This window comes from Dermacentor variabilis, chromosome 5 (genome assembly GCF_050947875.1).
Source record: "Dermacentor variabilis isolate Ectoservices chromosome 5, ASM5094787v1, whole genome shotgun sequence".
NCBI lineage: Eukaryota > Metazoa > Arthropoda > Arachnida > Ixodida > Ixodidae > Dermacentor > Dermacentor variabilis.
In genome coordinates this window covers 188,395,090-188,413,245 of record NC_134572.1, presented here as the reverse complement: position 1 = coordinate 188,413,245, position 18,156 = coordinate 188,395,090, and the positions used below count along the sequence as shown (strand labels likewise).

At 45.8% G+C, this 18,156-nt stretch overlaps 1 non-coding gene across 1 annotated transcript; it reads right to left on the bottom strand.

The window, feature by feature from the left end:
- Window positions 1-2,557: 2,557 nt before the first annotated feature.
- On the bottom strand, window positions 2,558-2,630 carry TRNAP-CGG (transfer RNA proline (anticodon CGG)). Its single transcript has one exon. It is a non-coding gene; the product is annotated as a tRNA-Pro (tRNA).
- Between the last annotated feature and the right edge of the window lie 15,526 nt (window positions 2,631-18,156).

Genomic DNA, 18,156 nt, shown 5'->3' with positions numbered 1-18,156 from the left:
GCTACGTTTCAGCATGTCGGCAACGTGGGTATCGATGATCTGGCGTTCATCGGAAGAAACGCGATATGGCCGCCAGCGCACGATGGAAGTTCCATTTGTGTATATGCGATGAGCCGTCACAGAAGTCTGGCCCAGAAGATGAGAGTGGACGTCGAAGGAGTCTTTATGCTTGGATAACGACGCCAGTAACTCCCCCGTCTGCTGTTGCGTTAAATAGCAGCTGATGGTACTAGCGAGAACGCAAGCAGGGACCGGATCCATAGCCGTGGGTGGTTGCGAAACAGCAGTAGCCGAGTTAAGCACAGAGACAGGCTGAGTGTCCAAGACGCACATGAGAACGGCGCCTTTAGAAAGCAGGACTGGCTCATTGGTTGTGCTAAGTACAGCCAAAGTGGCCGTGCCGTTGGTGAAGCGAACAAGGCTGGGTGCCAGAGCAATCCCTTTTGATAAGCAACGGGCTGATGGTACAACTAAAACGTCACCATCAGTGATGTCAGAGTTCACAGCAAGGAGTTGTTCACGACCAGGGGGCACCATACAATCGTCAGCAGTTCGTAAGCGAAGGCGCTGTTCGTGCACGTCGTCGAAATTGTCAGTCTCTGTCAAGTTAACGAGGCATTGACGGCACGAGATGAAAGCAGACGCCGAAGAGAGAAAGTCCCACCCTAGTATAAACATGTGAGCACAGGAAGTCAACACTGCGAACTGGATATGGTGGCGTATCCCGTCGATCGAAACTCTAACGGTGCATTGCGCCGATGGCCGAATCACAACATTATTTGCACCACGAAGAAGAGCTCCACTGTAAGGTGTAGTGACTTTGCGTAGACGAGAGCACAAGCCAGCGTGAATAATAGAAATAGCTGCTCCCGTATCAATCAATGCTAGGACTGGTACACCTTCTGCACACACGAATAAAGTATTTGCCGGGCACGCTGGAGGAATTGTAGTCTGTGCGAGCCATGCCGCGTTCCCTCCAAAAACTGCACCATCTAGTTTTCCGATCGGTAGTCAGGAGTGCGGGTGACCGATTGCAAAAGCGATGTCGAGTGTCGGAGACGGGAGGGCGAGCGGCGGCGCCCTGGACGATAGTTGCGAGGCGCTTCGGGAGGTGGAGAAAGTGAGCGTGGGGAGAGCCGGCGCTGGTAAGGGCTTGGAGAAAGCAACGGGTCTCTCTCATAAATATCGTAGCCACGGCGTTCGTCCTGTTGTCGTCTTCGGCAAAAACGTGATATGTGCCCACGAATACCACAATAATAACAAATGGGGCGGGGCGTAGGCCGGGTAGTGTAAAATGCTGTGGCAGGCTGACGGGGTGGTAGAGTCGCCAGATGGTTGGGGTCAGTAGCAGCAGCAGGAGACGCTGTCCGAACGAACGCTGGTTGCACAGCCGCGACCTGAGCGCACGAGGTGTATGCCGAAGGAGGGTCACAGCTCGCAGCGCAGGTCATGGAGGACCGCTCCTCTTTGATGATGTCGCGCAGGCCAGGAACCGAACGCTGAGGCTGCGGAACTGGAGGACACAGCAGGCCGCACGCTTGGAGCTCTTCGCGTTTGAGAGTCCGAATCAGCATACGCAGGTCCGTATCCGAAGAAGGAGGCGCGTCACCGGTGACAGGTTGTAAACGGATGGCCTGCAGTGAGTCCAGGTGTTGACAAGTCGCGATCACATCGCTAACAGTATTTGGATTCTTAACCATCAGTGCATCGGCAATGCCCTTTAGGATACGACGGACACGATCAGATTCCGTCATGGTGGCGTCAACACGGCGACAAAGGGCGAGGACGTCCTCGATATAAGAGGTGTATGTTGCCCCGGGAAGCTGTGCGCGCCCATCAGGCTTTTTCTTGGCGACCTCAGAGCGGACGTTGGGAGCGCCAAAAATCTGCAGAAGCTGGTGTTTGAATGCTGCCCAGTCTGGCAAGGTGCGATCGTGGTTGAGAAACCAAGTCCTGGCAACGTCAGTGAGGTAGAATGCGACGTTGCGAAGCTTGTGCATATCATCCCACCGGTTAGACTCGCTCACGTGGTCATAATTATCCAGCCAGTCATCAACGTCGTCACTACGAAGGCCAGCGAACATGGTGGGATCGCGCTGCCGCGTGCTGACGGTCCATGAAGGAACGCCCAGTGGGGCAGAGACGGTGACGCCGAGGCTCCTGAAAGATCTTCTTGGAGCAACCTGGCGGAAAGGTGGAGCAAGCGGCGGCCTGAACGACGCTCCAGGGAAACTCTAAGGCGTAGAGTACCAAGGGATCGAAAGCAGCCTCCACCACTTGCGAGACAGCTGTTAAGCCGCAATGGTTTATTTCGCAGGTCGCGCGCTAAAGACGATGACGCTGGCCATGATGATGAATATATACAGATGAAGAAGATGAAGCGGCAAAGTAATGCTCACAACATATATATATATATATATGTGTGTGTGTGTAGTCATATCATAAGAAGCCAACAAACAGTGACACCAAGGACAACATAGGGGAAATTACTTGTGCCTAATAAACGAAATAAACAAACGATAAACCAATGCAAATTAAAGTGGATGAAAAACCAACTTGCCGCAGGTGGGAACCGAACCCACACCCTTCGCATTCCGCGTGCGATGCTCTACCAATTGAGCTACAGCGGCACTGTTGTAGCTACCGTTGTTTCTTCGGTATAAATACCCAAGAAAGTGGATGAGGAAACTGCGCCGCTGTTTGTTCAATTGGTAGAGCATCGCACGCGAAACGCGATGGTTGTGGGTTCGGTTCCCACCTGCGGCAAGTAGTTTTTTTCATCCACTTTAATTTGCATTAGTTTATCGTTTTTAATTTCCCCTATGTTGTCCTTGGTGTCAATGTTTGTTGACTTCTTATGTTATGACTAATAAAGATCGGGCCCCTCGGTTAACCCCCTTTCTTGTCGTTTATATATATAAATATATGTATATATATATATATATATATATATATATATATATATATATATATATATATATATATATATATATATATATATATGTTTGTGTGTGTGTGTGTGTGTGTGTGTGTGTGTGTGTGTGTGTAACATTTAGCAGGGCATTCGTTTGGATTCTGTAAAAATGTTTGGACAGCGAAGCAAGCATCCCTGTGGCTTAATCCCAAAGTGGACGCCCCGAACGAAGTAATAGCAGGTTCTGTTAAGTACAGGCCAATTCTTCGGAAAGGTATTTCCAACAATCTTTTTCTTGCCGCAGTAAAGCGGCGACAAGATAGAATAAATAAATGTGTCGTCTCCTCCTCATTACGAAACGAGCAGAGGGGGGAGGGAACCAAACCCAACCTGTGTAAGTAGCAATTCAGGGAGGGAATGCGGCAACGTTTATTGGTGAGAGGGACTTCAAGCATCTTTGCCTTACAGTATTCGCTATGCCAGGGAAATGCCAGGGAAATGCCAGGGGCTTATAATGTGGAGAAGCAGTCATAACTGGGTTTGATAAGGCTTTTCTAAGTGATCGCACCCGAAATCTTGCCGCCGTGATCTGCGCTGTCACTGGTAGAATAGGAAGAAGAGGGCCGGATAGTGATGCATTTGCCAGTGAATCGGCAGTTTCATTTAAAAAAAACTTTATGACCAGGTACCCAAATCAAATGAACAAATTGCACATGGGCAGGAACTAGCAAGTGGAAGAGTTTAGCATGGTTGAATCCTTAATAGTGGTAAGAAAGAAGCATACAGAAAGGGAGTAATAATAATAGCAGCTGTTGTAATCATTTGGTCTAATTTACGTAAAGCTAGGATTACTGCTAAACACTTGGCCAGAAAAATAGGCACAAAATCAGGCAATCGTAAAGAAAAACACCAGTCGAGTGCAGGACAAAGAGAGAAAGAGAGAGAGAGAAAACAAGGATAGGAAAGGCAGGGAGGTCAACCAGAACAGCATCCGGTTTGCTACCCTACACTGGGGGTGGGGGAAAGGGGAATAGAAAGAGGAAGAAAGGGAGAGAGTAAGCACTGAGTACGTGTGGGAGGAACACCATACACAAGGACACTTTAAACGGTCTCTTAAGCCGGTGCACTTCAAGTACTGCACTATTGCACGAATCGCTTTTCGAGCCAGTGACGGGTGTGTCCACGGTCCGAGTATCTTTGACTCGGTGAACGGTCTCGAGTCCAGTCGGCGTAAGGTTGCCCGCAGAGAGAGGCGTTGGACATCGTAGCGAGGGCAGGTACACAGTAGGAGCTCGATGGTTTCCTCGCACCCACAGGAGTCGCACATCGGGCTCTCGGCCATTTCCATACGGTAGGAGTACGCGTTCGTGAACGCCACTCCCAGCCACAAGCGACACAACAAGGTTGTTTCGCCGCGGGAAAGGCTAGATGGCAGCTGTTGCCGTAGCGTGGGGTCCAGTTTACGTAATCTGCAATTGAATGCAGTTGAAATCCAGAGATCTTGTGACTTCTTGCGTGCAAGTAGGCGAAGTTCTCTGGCAGGGTCCGACCTCGCCAAAGGTGTTGGACGCGTCTTGGTATCTTCGTGGGCACACCGGGCAGCCTTGTCAGCTAGGTTGTTGCCGACGATGCCACAGTGAGCAGGGATCCATTGAAATATAATGGGGTGTCCTCTTTCCAGAGCATGGTGGTACACTTCCCTGATGTCAAATATCATCTGCTCGTAAGTTCTGTGACGTAATGCAGACTTGATGCTGTGAAGGGCTGTCTTAGAGTAACAAAATACGACCCATTTCTCTGTTGGCTCTTCGGTGATGTACATCATAGCGGCATGGAGAGCTGCAAGTTCTGCCGATGTAGATGTAGTCGTGTGCGACAGTTTGAATTTAACTGTAACGTTCTTGGGTGGAACGAGAAATGCGGCAGTTGAGCTGGTAGGTGAGGTCGAACCATCGGTATGTATATGAATGTGGTCATGATACGTCTGGTGCAGTAATAGGAGCGTAAGTTGCCTCACAGCCGGCGCTGGATGATTGGACTTTTTTGTAATTCCAGGAATAGCAAAATATTCCAACGCCAGTCTTTTCCTCGCACTGCGATGCATCTGTTGCAATAATAATGACTGTTTTAGGCTTGTAGCGCAGCTCAAAAAGAGCAAGAAAGGAAGGAGGTAGGGCTAATCAAAGGGAACGGAAAAATTATAATGTTTTTCCTAGGGTGCTCAGGTGGTCTTGTAACAAGACATTTATGATGACGTAAGATAGTAGCTTCGCGTGCTTTGGGAAAATGACATTGATCTCCGGGTAATTCAAATGGCAGCTGTAGCCGTAGCGTGGGTTCAAGTAATGTTTGCACAAATATAACCGGGGGGGTATGATACCTGGGCCAATGAACGGGAAAAATATTTCTAGGTCCGAGATGAAAATTATTTGAGGACAGCTTAAAGGTGATTCATATAGTCGTAAGAAAGTCTGAACGGTCAGAAGGGGAAATCGGCATAAAATGGGTGGAACTCTCGCTTCCAGGTATAATACGGCATTTGCAACGTATTTTGGAAGGCCTAAGCACAGATTTAGCGCCTCTCGTTCTAACAAAACTAGCGTTCGAAGCATGTATGATGTAACATCTTGGAATAAAACACAGCCAAATTCTAAAACCGGACGAACGTACATTTTATATACCATCAAGAGGATTTTTTTTTTCGCATACCTGTTCTTCGATTGCTCAACTTGCGCAACATGCCCATTGTACGAGCTCCTTTTGTCGCATTAGATTCAATATGCGGCCCCCAGTTAAGATTTCCGTTGGAAATAACTCCAAGGTACTTGAGTGACTCTACTTGTGGGATATCTTCGAGATGATAGTTAAGCGATATGAATACTGCGTATTTAACGGGAAAAACAAGGACAGCCCACTTATTAGCATTCAGTTTTAAGTGTAAGTTATCCAGCCAGCCTTCCAATTCCCTTAGACACGACTGCAAACTTTCGTAGAGTATATGTCACTAGCCATACCCCAAAAAAGGCAATGTCATCAGCATAAACGTAGGTACTGACACCTGGGTAAACAGGGATTCTGCTCAGTAAAATATTAAATAATACTGGTGAAAGTACCAATGCCTGAGGCACACATCTTGCTTGCTTGTGTATACTAGAAGAATAGCCGCTTCGAAAACAATAGAATTCCCTACCTCTTAAAAATGCATGCACACATGCTGCAGTACAGTTTGGAAAGCAATGGCCCTGCAACCGATTTGTTAAAATTATATGTTAAATGCTGTCATAGGCTTTACACTCGGCAGCAGTGGCTTCACTCGGTCTTGCTGCTCCGATTCTGAGCAAGCATCATCTTTCTTCACAGGAACTGACGCGTCACATACCAGGAAAGAGCCCGGCGCATCCCGTGACCTAGAAGACTGCCATTGGCTCCAAGAAAGAACCAGCTGCTTACGTCAGCGCAAGCTTCTACAAAAGGACGCTGACATCCTGCAGGCACCCGCACACACTCGGCAGCAGTGGCTTCACTCGGTCTTGCTGCTCCGATTCTGAGCAAGCATCATCTTTCTTCACAGGAACTGACGCGTCACATACCAGGAAAGAGCCCGGCGCATCCCGTGACCTAGAAGACTGCCATTGGCTCCAAGAAAGAACCAGCTGCTTACGTCAGCGCAAGCTTCTACAAAAGGACGCTGACATCCTGCAGGCACCCGCACACACTCGGCAGCAGTGGCTTCACTCGGTCTTGCTGCTCCGATTCTGAGCAAGCATCATCTTTCTTCACAGGAACTGACGCGTCACATACCAGGAAAGAGCCCGGTGCATCCCGTGACCTAGAAGACTGCCATTGGCTCCAAGAAAGAACCAGCTGCTTACGTCAGCGCAAGCTTCTACAAAAGGGCGCTGACATCCTGCAGGCACCCGCACACACTCGGCAGCAGTGGCTTCACTCGGTCTTGCTGCTCCGATTCTGAGCAAGCATCATCTTTCTTCACAGGTTGGTTGTTTTTCAACTTGTACTCGTACGGTCTGGTGCTACCACTGCTGCCGAGTGATCGCGTTTTTCGACGTGACAACTAAATAATGTCGGACTGTCTTGTTTGCCACAAACGCTTCACGACGATGAGCCATACTTATCATGCTGTGAATGTGATTTTGGTTATCATGCGGGCACTTGCTCGGGAGTAACATTAAGCACGTACCGAAAAAAATCCGAAACCGCCTTGAAATCTTGGAAGTGCGTTACATGCAAAACAGGCAGGACCAGAAGCAGTCCAAGCACAGCAAATGACGACGAAGGACCAGAATTGAACCTAAAAAACGAAATATCAGAAATAAACCGCAAGCTTGCTGTGCTGCTTGAAATGAAAGTCAAGATAGACGCTCTGGAAGAAATAAAAGAAACGGTGACAAGCGTTGAACAGGCAATACAGGAAATGGCTACAAGATATGATGAGGTCATCCTTGAGATGAAGCAGCAAAGTTCAGACATTGCAGGCCTTCGAAAGCGTGTGGAAAAACTTGAGATCACGGTAAAAGAGCAAGAAATCGACAAACTTAGGAAAGACTTGAATGACATCGATCAGTACGGCAGACGCCTGAATTTGGAAGTGCATGGTCTGCCGCATCATGTCAATGAAAACTTGCTAGAAAAGTTGAACTGCTTAGCGGTTGATCTCGAGCTTCCAAAACTTTCTAAACAGGACATTGAAGCCGTCCACCGCATTCCGTTGAAAGTCAGGGCTGACTCAATTGACGATGAAAAGGAAACAATCGGTACAGAAAAATCAGAAAAAGTCCCACCTATCCTGGTTCGCTTCACATCTCGCGTGACCAGAGATGCTTGGCTCGGGAAAAAAACGCAACTGAGAAAGTCAAAATCAAAAATTTACCTGAATGAAAATCTCACAGCACAGAACAAAAAGCTTTTCTGGCATATGAAGACGCGGGCGGCTGGAAAGGAGTACAAGTTCGCCTGGCACAAGAATGGAAAATTCTTCGTGCGTCGTGGTACTCGTGATCGAGTCATTAGGGTTATCACAATGGATGACCTTGACAGAATAAGATAATCTAGAAGTATGGCTTTTTATGCGCATTCTTCAAGATGGCGATCCCTTTTCAGGAAAGCAAGTACTACGACAAGCTTTCCTTCAGACAGAGCAGAGAGTTACGTGATAGAAATCAGATGTCTTTGTTTCATTTGAACGCACAAAGTTTAAAAAGCAAACACGAATCTGTCTGCATGCTTCTACATGAAATACAGCATGAATTTGATATTTTAGCGTTCTCTGAGACTTGGTTCCGCGACGAATACGACGCTGTACACTTCTCAGGCTATAAGTGTTCTTCACTGTCCCGAAAACATAAGAAAGGGGGTGGTGTCGCTATTTATGTAAAACACAATCTATGCTTTGATGTAATTTCTGAGTTTTCTGTAATACACGAGCACTATGAGTCCCTCATGATCAAGTGTGCGAATACTATATTTGTGGTTATATACAGGCCTCCATCCGGTGTTGTATCCATGTTATTAGATTTCATTGAATGTATGTTGGATTTTTGTACACAGCTTGGCACTCCCCTCATTGTAACGGGTGATTTTAATATTAACCTGCTTTTAATGGACCAATCCAAACAAGCGTTTCTGGATGTTTTTTTTTTCGTTTGGCTACGAAAATGTTATTAATGTTCCAACCAGGGTGACGAACAATTCCGAAAGCCTACTTGACTTGTGTTTTACAACGCGATTAATTGGATTAGTGTCGGGTGTCCTCATCTCTGATGTAAGCGATCACATGCCTATTTTCCTGTTTTTTACACGTGAGACGAAAGCGTACCGACAGCGCAAAAATGACACACACTCACAGTACAGATTGATAACCAAGAATACGATTGCTGATTTTGAAGCGTCAGTCAGCAAAGCGGAATGGTCCGAATTATACGCATTGACGGATCCTGTCAAGGCATTCACTCACTTTCTCGGCGTAATCAAAGACCTTTATCACAAAGCTTTCCCTCTAAGAGAAGCTACAAGAAGTAAGAAATGCAGGAAACCGTGGGTTGACACCGCCCTTCTAAAACGCATAAAGGAACGTGATAGACTATTCGCTACTTTTATAAAGACAAGACAACCAGAATACTTAATGAACTACAAGAAGATCAGGAATAAATTGGGCCGTGATATAAAGCTGGCAAGAGAGAGGTACTATGAGAATAAGTTCACTCATATTCTTAATGATCCAAAAAAAGTTTGGAAAACATTGAATGATCTGCTTCCGAACAGCGACCGTAATCCTGTTTTTGAAATTATGGATAAAGGAGTATCTTTCACAGGGTGTGCGCTGGCCGATAAGTTTAATCAGCATTTCTTACAATGTGGAGCGTCTGATGCGTTTGATGCTGATAGCCCAAGTTACAGGTCTTATATTCCATGTAGTATGAGCAGATCGCTATTTCTTGCACCGACAGACGAGGCTGAAATAAGTAGCTTATTTCTAAAGTTAAAGAATTCCACAGCATGTGGTGTAGATGACATAAAGGCAGAACCAATAAAAGCTGTGGCGCTGCATATTTGTGAAGTGATGTCACACATATGCAATTTAATTTTGTGCACTGGCGCATTCCCCGATGAATTAAAGATTGCACGGGTATCGGTAGTTTTTAAAGGGGGAGACAGAAATGACGTGAACAACTACAGACCGATTTCAGTTCTCCCAATTTTCTCCAAAATAGTAGAGCAGGTCATTAACGAAAGAATTTTAAATTTCTGTACTCAATATAATATTATAACAGAAAAGCAATACGGTTTCCGAAAACACCAATGTACTGAAATGGCGCTGCTAAAGATCAAAGAAAAAATAATAAGTAACTTTGAGGACAAGCTGTACACAATAGGAATATTTCTTGACATTAAAAAGGCATTCGATTCCATTAAACACGATATCTTGTTACAAAAGTTAAGTGAGTACGGCATTAGGGGAACTGCTCTTAACCTAATTAAAAATTATTTAACCAACCGACTGCAGTACACATAAATTTGTCATTCCAAATCGGCAATGGGTGAAATCAAATACGGTGTTCCGCAGGGGTCCATCCTAGGGCCACTTCTTTTTTTATTATACATTAATGACATCACAAACGTGCCTCTGACACCTGACATAATCATGTATGCTGATGACACTAATATCTTCTTTTCTGGTGAAAACTTGCTTACTCTCGAGGAAGAAGCAAATATTTGGCTCAGTAATCTTTCAGACTGGCTTAGAGGAAATAAATTGGAATTAAACACTAAAAAGACAAAATACATCATTTTTCGGCCTCGTAACAAAGGTATTGATGATAGCTTAGTGTTACAATTCCGTGATGCAGTCATTATACGCTCTACGTGCCAGAGGTTCCTTGGTGTTACGTTTGAAGAAAACTTAAACTGGTCCAGTCATGTCGGCAACATTAAAACCAGCATTGCAAGATCCATCGGTGTTATTAATAAATTAAAACGTCTATTACCTTCTAGATTAAAGAAACAATTATACTATAGCCTAGTGCATTCGCGCCTCCAATATTGTTTATCTGTGTGGTGCACCACAACGAAAACTAACATCCATAGTTTACTAACCTTACAGAAACGCATGATTCGGGTAATTGAGAATGCGCCCTATAGAAGCCACTCCGCTCCGCTTTTCAAGAAGAATTGTATTTTAACATTAGAAAACCTTATTAACAAAAAAACAGCCATTGCAATATTTAAAGAGGTAAGACTCAATGAAAGCGCTTTTTTTAAAACATACCTCCCGAATGAACATAAATATAACACAAGGCAATTAATTTACAACAAGGGCAAGATCCGTACCAATTACGGCATGCAAAAGCAGGCATTCATAGTTGCAGATTTTTTGAATCATCACCCTGGCTTACTCACTATAATAAATGAATCACCGTCCCTAAACATTTTCAAAAAAAAAGTGAACATGTATTTGCTGTCGCTTCAGGTATGACTTCTCATTCTTTTGTACACAAATCAAATTCAGTATTTCTGTTACATATTTCATGTACTTTTCATTTTTTTGTATATGTATCCACTTTGTGTACCATGCTTGCCCTGTGTGCTTGAGTGTTTTGTGCACTGGGAATGGGTCGGGGAAGGGGACTGACACTTAGTCAGGCATTCGTGCCTTTTTGTCAGCCTCTTTGACAGAGATTCTTTATATTTTATTTCTGTCAAAATAAACATTCATTCATTCATTCATTCATTCACATAGATCTAAGGTAACTAAATTCGCATATTGTTTTTTTCTGTCTGGCGATGTTAATGGGACACGCCCGTGCCACATTGAATAATCAGATGTAAATCCAGTTTGACAAGGACTCAAAAATTGATTTTCGTCCATAAACTCTATTTTATGCCCGTGAAGCACTCTTTCCATAAGTTTCACTATGTTTGATGTCAACGCAATTGGTAAGAGGTTGCCGATAGTATACCCTGCCCCCTGCTTTTTAAGTAACGGAATAATTGTGGCGATCTTCCATTCTTGTGGAATTCGTGCATTACTAATAGAGTAGTTTAGCAACTTCAGAAGCGCACTTGGAGCTTCTTGGAAGAAAACCTTTAACATTGCATTTGTTATTCCGTCCGGGCCAGGCGCTGTAGTTGGCAACCATAACATGACCTGTGCTACTTCCGAATAGGATATCTCTCTGTAGTCCAAGAATGCAGCAGTAAAAACAGAAGTTTCAAGGCGCGTTGTGAACCGGCTATTCAATCCTTTAGCCAATAAGTTTAAGGACTCGTGCATTTCCTGGGAGGTATAGACGATTGAGTCTACATTAACGCTCATTGGGAGTCGGCTTCTAAAACGAAGGTAATTGAATAAAGCACGTTTATTTTGGTATTTATATAGATAACTGGAATGTCTTTTTTTCTAGTACTCATCTATTGCGTGTTTAACAGTACGTTTGAAGGTTGCCGAAATATATTGATAATCTTTCCAATTTTGTGGGCTCCGATTATGTAGAAGCTTTTTCCAAGCAGCTTTCCTTCTTCGATAAACTGGTGTACGCTCAGTGTTCCACCAGCGACTATATGAGGTGTGCTTAGCTGTCGGAATTACGAAGAAGAACAAAACTTTATTCGTAGAAAGGGCTTCGTTGCCCCTAAAACGGGGTAACGCCGTGTGGTCGGGCCCCTATTCCAAGGCACCGAATTCAGCCAATTTCTTCGTCATTACTCTAAGTTAATGATGCAGTGGTGGAGCGCAAGCAGTCTTTAAATTTTCTTGCAATTCTCAAATATTCGGCCTTGTCGTTTAACTGATGTTAAAGCGCATACAATTTCAAAGTATACCGGGAGATGATCACTGTTTGCACAGAAATCAATCGTAGTCCAAGATGTCACGGCAATACTTTTGCTAGAAAACGTCAAATCTAACGCTGAGCGAAATTGCCCACGGACAAATGCAGGTTGTCTGATATTAAGGCATAAGAGATTTTTATGTGTGGTCCAGTCCCATAGACGTGTCCCACATGCATCTGTTCTGTAACCCGATGACACGTGATGCGAGTTGAAGTCACCAGTAAGGATGACTTCATTTTTACGCCCGTATGGAAATAAGCATTTTTAATCGAAAATGATCGGTAGCCTGGGATGCTAAGGTGCACTGCCAAATTTCACATTCTAGAGACATTAACTTTAAAGCTATTTTCGCCTTATGATAACATTTAGATGACAACAAAATCATTAAACTACCTCCTAGTGAAAGGCGATCTAATCGAAAAGATAGGAAATCTTTAAAATGAAATTTTTTCTCAGGAATAAGCCAGATTTCTTGTAAGATTATGACGTCAGGATTACGATGAGGTGTGAAGTAATTCAAGTCTGTTGAAGCAGAAATCAACTAATGACAGTTCCACTGTAGCACTTTTAATAAAGTTATGGTGATGATCTAATTGATCTAATTACTTCAGCGACTACTGTCGCAATATACTTCCTTGGATGCCAGAATGAGAAATAGGATTACCCCTTTTGTTTTTGGTGTATGGACAAGACGCAGTTACTCGAGACCCAGTTCGCTTTTGCGGCCTGGCATCATGACGTGTTTCCGTGTCAGCCTGTGAGTGGCTGACGCGAAGGACAATGATCAGATCCAACAAACGTTGGATCCGATCTGGTGCTCGGCGCTAGAACTGAACTAGCTACCTGTTCTGCAGCACAAGCAATCAATTTGGTCATTGGTGTTGCAGCTTTTTGCAACAGCTGTGTCATCTGCGCAGTAAACAGTTGGGAAATACATTCTGTAATACTTGTGACAATACGTTGCGTAGCCTTTGTCATTGCTTTTTATACTACTGGCTCAATGGATTTAGACAAGTTGTCTTCATTTAAAGTACATCGTATTCAAAGGCTCTTTTCTTGACGCCTGCAATATCTTCTCGCCGCGAACATCGTCGCCTGTCAATTATCTCGAGTACCTGCATTTTATTAGCTTTTCCCGAGCAGTTTCCATGGTCATCCGCATGGTTTCCTCCCCACAGGCAGCACGTTTCGGCTTCAACCATGCACTCATTAAGGGAATGATCCTCACCACAGACGTGACAGCGTGCATTTGATTTGTAACCTCCTGCACTATGGCCAAACCGCCAACAGTACCGACACTGAACTGGACGGGAAGCGAGAGGTTCCACTCTAAAAATAAGTGGCCACACTATTAGTTCAGATGGGCAGGACATGCCAGCAAACATAGCAGTAACCGGTTCAGTGTCAACGCTTTCCCTGTTTACGAGTCGTTTACATCGATATACAGCTATGACGCCAGCATCAAACAGTTCCTCCAGAGTCTCAGTTGGGCTCAATCGAGAGTCTACGCCCCGGACAATGTCTTTAGTGCACGCTAGATGAGGAGGAATAAACGCACTCACCGGGACAGATGCGAAAGTGTTACACTTTAGGAGGACTGCAACACAGGTCTAATTTGATGACCTAAAAACTATCTCACCTCTCCCCAATTATTGGACATCGCTTATTATCTGGAAGTGACTCATCATGGCTTGGAGCTAGGCCTGGACAGCCTGTGGGTTGTTCAGCCGGATGAATCCACCGCTCAAAGGCCCCAGTGCCACAGGGATGCTGCTAACACCACTGCGGAAGAAAGATTTCAAAGGCAAATCATTATTAGAAAGAAGGCTGACCAAGGGCTGGGCCCTTGCCCAGGAGAGTTTTTAGACATCAGCGCTGCTTCAATCACTAGGTAAATCCTGCAAAAAAGATAAGTAAGATAACTACCTGAGTTCCACCAAACCTCAGCCAAACCACCGAGCAAGTTCCAGCTTGAGCCCGCAGGGTCTCGAGACGACTCGTCACACGGGCCAAGAAGTTTTGCATTTTAGTGCGCCTACATAATTCATTAGGCGCATGCTTTTCTTCATGTAAAGCTGAGCTAATATAATACTAGCTCTAATTTGGGCATATTGAAGCATTATCGTCCCACCGTTGCGTGGACGTGAAACCCTTGCCAATAACACAAGGCCCGTAGGGCATGCTATGACATCTAATTCAAAGACACGTGGTAGGTTTTCTACTGGACGCACATTGCTTAGATATCAGGTCGAACGAAAAAGTACCCCTCCTCAACCACACCTTCTGAGGAACGATATACTACTAAGACGGCTTGACGCTGGCCAGAGTAGGCTTTGAAATATAAGTCGGAAGGTGCTATGAATTATAAAGGAATTGAAAATGAGATGGAAAAGAAAATTAGCAAGAAACAAGAACCAAAATTGAAGCTCAGTCCAAGTCAAGTGTGGCATTCTTTCTAGTACAACTAATGAAACTGTCCAAAGCGAAACGTAAAACTAAACAAACCTGTGCACTCACGAGGACTGATCAAAGCTATAACGTCAAGAATTGTCATGCTGAACGCCTTCACTTCTTCTTTCACACTTTGAATGACTGGATGACAGGTCATAATCTGGAGTTCACTACTTGCTGTCAACCTCAGCGGTAATGGTAGAGCAGTCGCCTCACATGCGAGAAGTAGCAGCTGTGCTCGAATCCCGGTGCCGCCGGAAGCTCACAGTGTTTTTCTAATGAGTAGAGATGTACGACGCCCTGGCGCTCGGTTGTTGTCATCTTGCAAACGGGGCTCTATGGTGATTTGCAGCTTTAGCGAAGTATTCGAGAATCCGCCGCTACAGCGGCACTCCCACGAGCGCTCCCGCCGGGTATTAACAGGCACAATGGAGACTTTTAGCAGCGCCAAGTTACCGTACGGAAAGCGCGGAAATACCGTACCGGCCGCAGACTGCGCATGCGCGCGCTTTACCGTACGTAAACATTTTCCGCGCCGTATACGAGACGGTAAGTAGTGTCACGTGGGTCACGTGCGCACCGAGTTTCGCGAACCAAGACAGTCCAAGCCAAGACACAGCTCACACTGCGAAATGGCGTCCACAGCGGAATGCGCACCGTGTTTGCCCGTTTCCCGTGTGCGGTTTACGCGGACAGATGACTTCACGTTACTTCAAGTCGTCAACGAGTTTCAACCTGTGTGCGACCCGACGAGGTGGCAAAAAGTCGCCAAAGTCGTCCAGGAAAAAACGTGCAAGCTTTGTACAGCTCGCTGCGTTAGAGAAAGGTTCGACCTCCCCCTCATCTAGTTTCGCCGCAAGGACAGTAAGAACCGTGGCAAGTGAGTATATTCTATCTACGTTACTTCAAAGTCATTGCTTTGCCCCGGACCTTCGATCCTGAAAGTGTGTGCTTCGGCGTAGGTTGGGGGTGGAAGAAGTAGTTGGCGAATTTGATCAGCTACTACAGCACATCTCCGACTTCGCCAAAGTGGGGCTACAAGCCGCGCGCCGTGGACCGCCAGAGCAGGCAGCAAAAAGCCTGTCAAAGCGCCGCAGAAAGCGACGCACCGACTGCAGCGCACACGCAGTCTGCTGCAGCCCAGTCGGTGCGTACTTCAGCTGCAGCAGAACGCAAAGCCAAGGCTGTGCGAGCCTACTCTGCTGCTCCGGAATCCGCTGACAGCGGCCAGTCCTGCTTCGGTAAGGATCTAAGCACACATTTGGTGTTGCGTCTTTTCCGATTTACCCGAGTTGTCATATATGCTATGCTAAACTTTAAGCCTCGAAATGCTAATGTAAGAGCTGGAAACTTAAACGTGAAGTCCATAGTTCCGGTATTGATAGGGAGCAGGAAAATGTCAGGTGTAGATAGTTCAACCGAAGCAGTGACATCCTAACTGTGATAAAATTTTCCTGTTTTTAGTACAAATGTACTCGCTATGGCCAGAAATAAAGTTCAACAAGTTGCTACACGTTTATTCATTGTGATCAGTGGCGTAGCAACAGGGGGGGCCGGGGGGCCGGGGGGCCGTAGGCCCCGGGTGCAAGGGGCCAGGGGGTGGAAGGTGTCATACGCTTGAAGACGCCCGTCTTTCCGGCGCTTGACTGGGTGCAAATGGCAAAGAATACTCCGGTATCCAGTTGACCGAGCTCATGTACCCGATGCGCTGCGCCGAAGAATTGTCGGCTGCAGCTCTATCAACACCCCACGAAATAATTGCACGAATGTGCGGGCTCAAAAATTTAATTCGCAAAATGGTCGCTATATTCGCCTTAGCGGAACGTTTCCTGTGGGGTGTGCTCATGCCGTGCGTTCATGCTGGGAGCAGGAGTCGCTAAACATACAGTGAGGTGTTGTAAGGCGTTGAGGTTCTTGGGTCCCCCTTCCGTTCAGAACGCGCAGCGAAGACGAACAAAGGCAGCAGCAAGAGGGCGTTCAACGAGCGCTCCCGGCTCTCGCGTTTACGGCGAAGCGTTCGTTGAGAGCGACGTTGCATAAGTGCGGCCGTCAAAAGTCGCGAATGGATTCTCTGAATCGTCTTCAGACTCGGTGCAGCCGAAGAGTTTGGCGGCGTATCACTCGACAGGCTGTATATAGTCGCGGGCGCCGCGATGTTCAGCTCGCTTTTACTTCCCCTCTCCCACTCGCTCCGAGAAACCACTGCGAAACCTGCTGTTATGTTTCACGCTTTCCTTCTTACCCTCGAAAGTTTAAGAAAACTGTTGTTGTTGTGTGACTTCATGTCACAACTACAGTGTCTTTGTCAGCTGCACAGAATTTCACAAAAAAACGTGAATTTTGTAAGAATATTTCCTGATATTCTATAAAGCTATGTGTCTTTGTGATTACTAGGAATTCGGTAACGTGAAAAATATGGCAGATAAGTAATAACCATATCCTTAATAATCCCTCAATTAGTACTTATAGAGGAAGCACTTCAATTCCAGTATTGAGGACTCCAAGCCATATTATTAACTCAAGAAAAGCTTCTTAAACAAAATCGTTTTGGGTGCTACAACCTATAGTACTTTGGCACTGCGGGCGGCGCCCAGTATGGCAGAAGCGAAAGAAATATAAAATAGTGGACCAGTGAGGTTGAACCCTTAACCCTCTCCATTGCGAGTGCAGACCAACAGGTTTCGCTGGCAAGGGCTTCATCGCGGTCTTTTTCTTTTCTTTTTTTTTTACGCTGACGCCAAGAATTGACGTGAAGCGTGCTCTATTCTGTTCCCACTCTTGTGGTGGTACCGCAGCTCAGATAATCACGTTTGTTCGTATAGCAGCAAATAAAAACAAGGCTGTATTGATCAGAATGAAGAGAACGCGTAATTGTAATAACGTTGGCGCCCACGCAGCAGGGAGGCAGGTGGCGTTTTCCGTTTTTCTAATATGGTGGGAGATCAGCGTCACTCAGACACAATTTCATTTTCGTGTTCGTTCAGGGCTCCCCACAGCCAAAATACTGCGGGCCATAGTACCTACGATGATTTTTGTGAAGTTGTTCTTGGACAAGATATGAATGTCGGCGTTCAATTTTGCAAATGAAATGTTGCCGCTAAAATTGGTAGTTAAAACTTCACAATTTTTTTTTACTTGTGACGTGACCCGTAGTTGCCACGATGCCGCATTTGGATTGGCTGCCAAGCCTTACAGTCCGACAGGAGGTGTGCACATGCGCTTATCACAAGTTATCAGTGCAGCACCCAGTGTTATTTCGCGCAGAAAAAACAGCGTGTACTGGTCTCGAGCTGCACCACTGGAAAAGCTAGCGCCACCGTCGGCGTGACATGCTATTAGGGATCACGTGGACATAGCGGCCACGTCGAATGCTTCGGGAGTGCCGAAGCGAGCTGAAAACGCGAGTTTAAGTTCCCTCGTACTCTGCGGTCCTCCTTTAGTGGCGA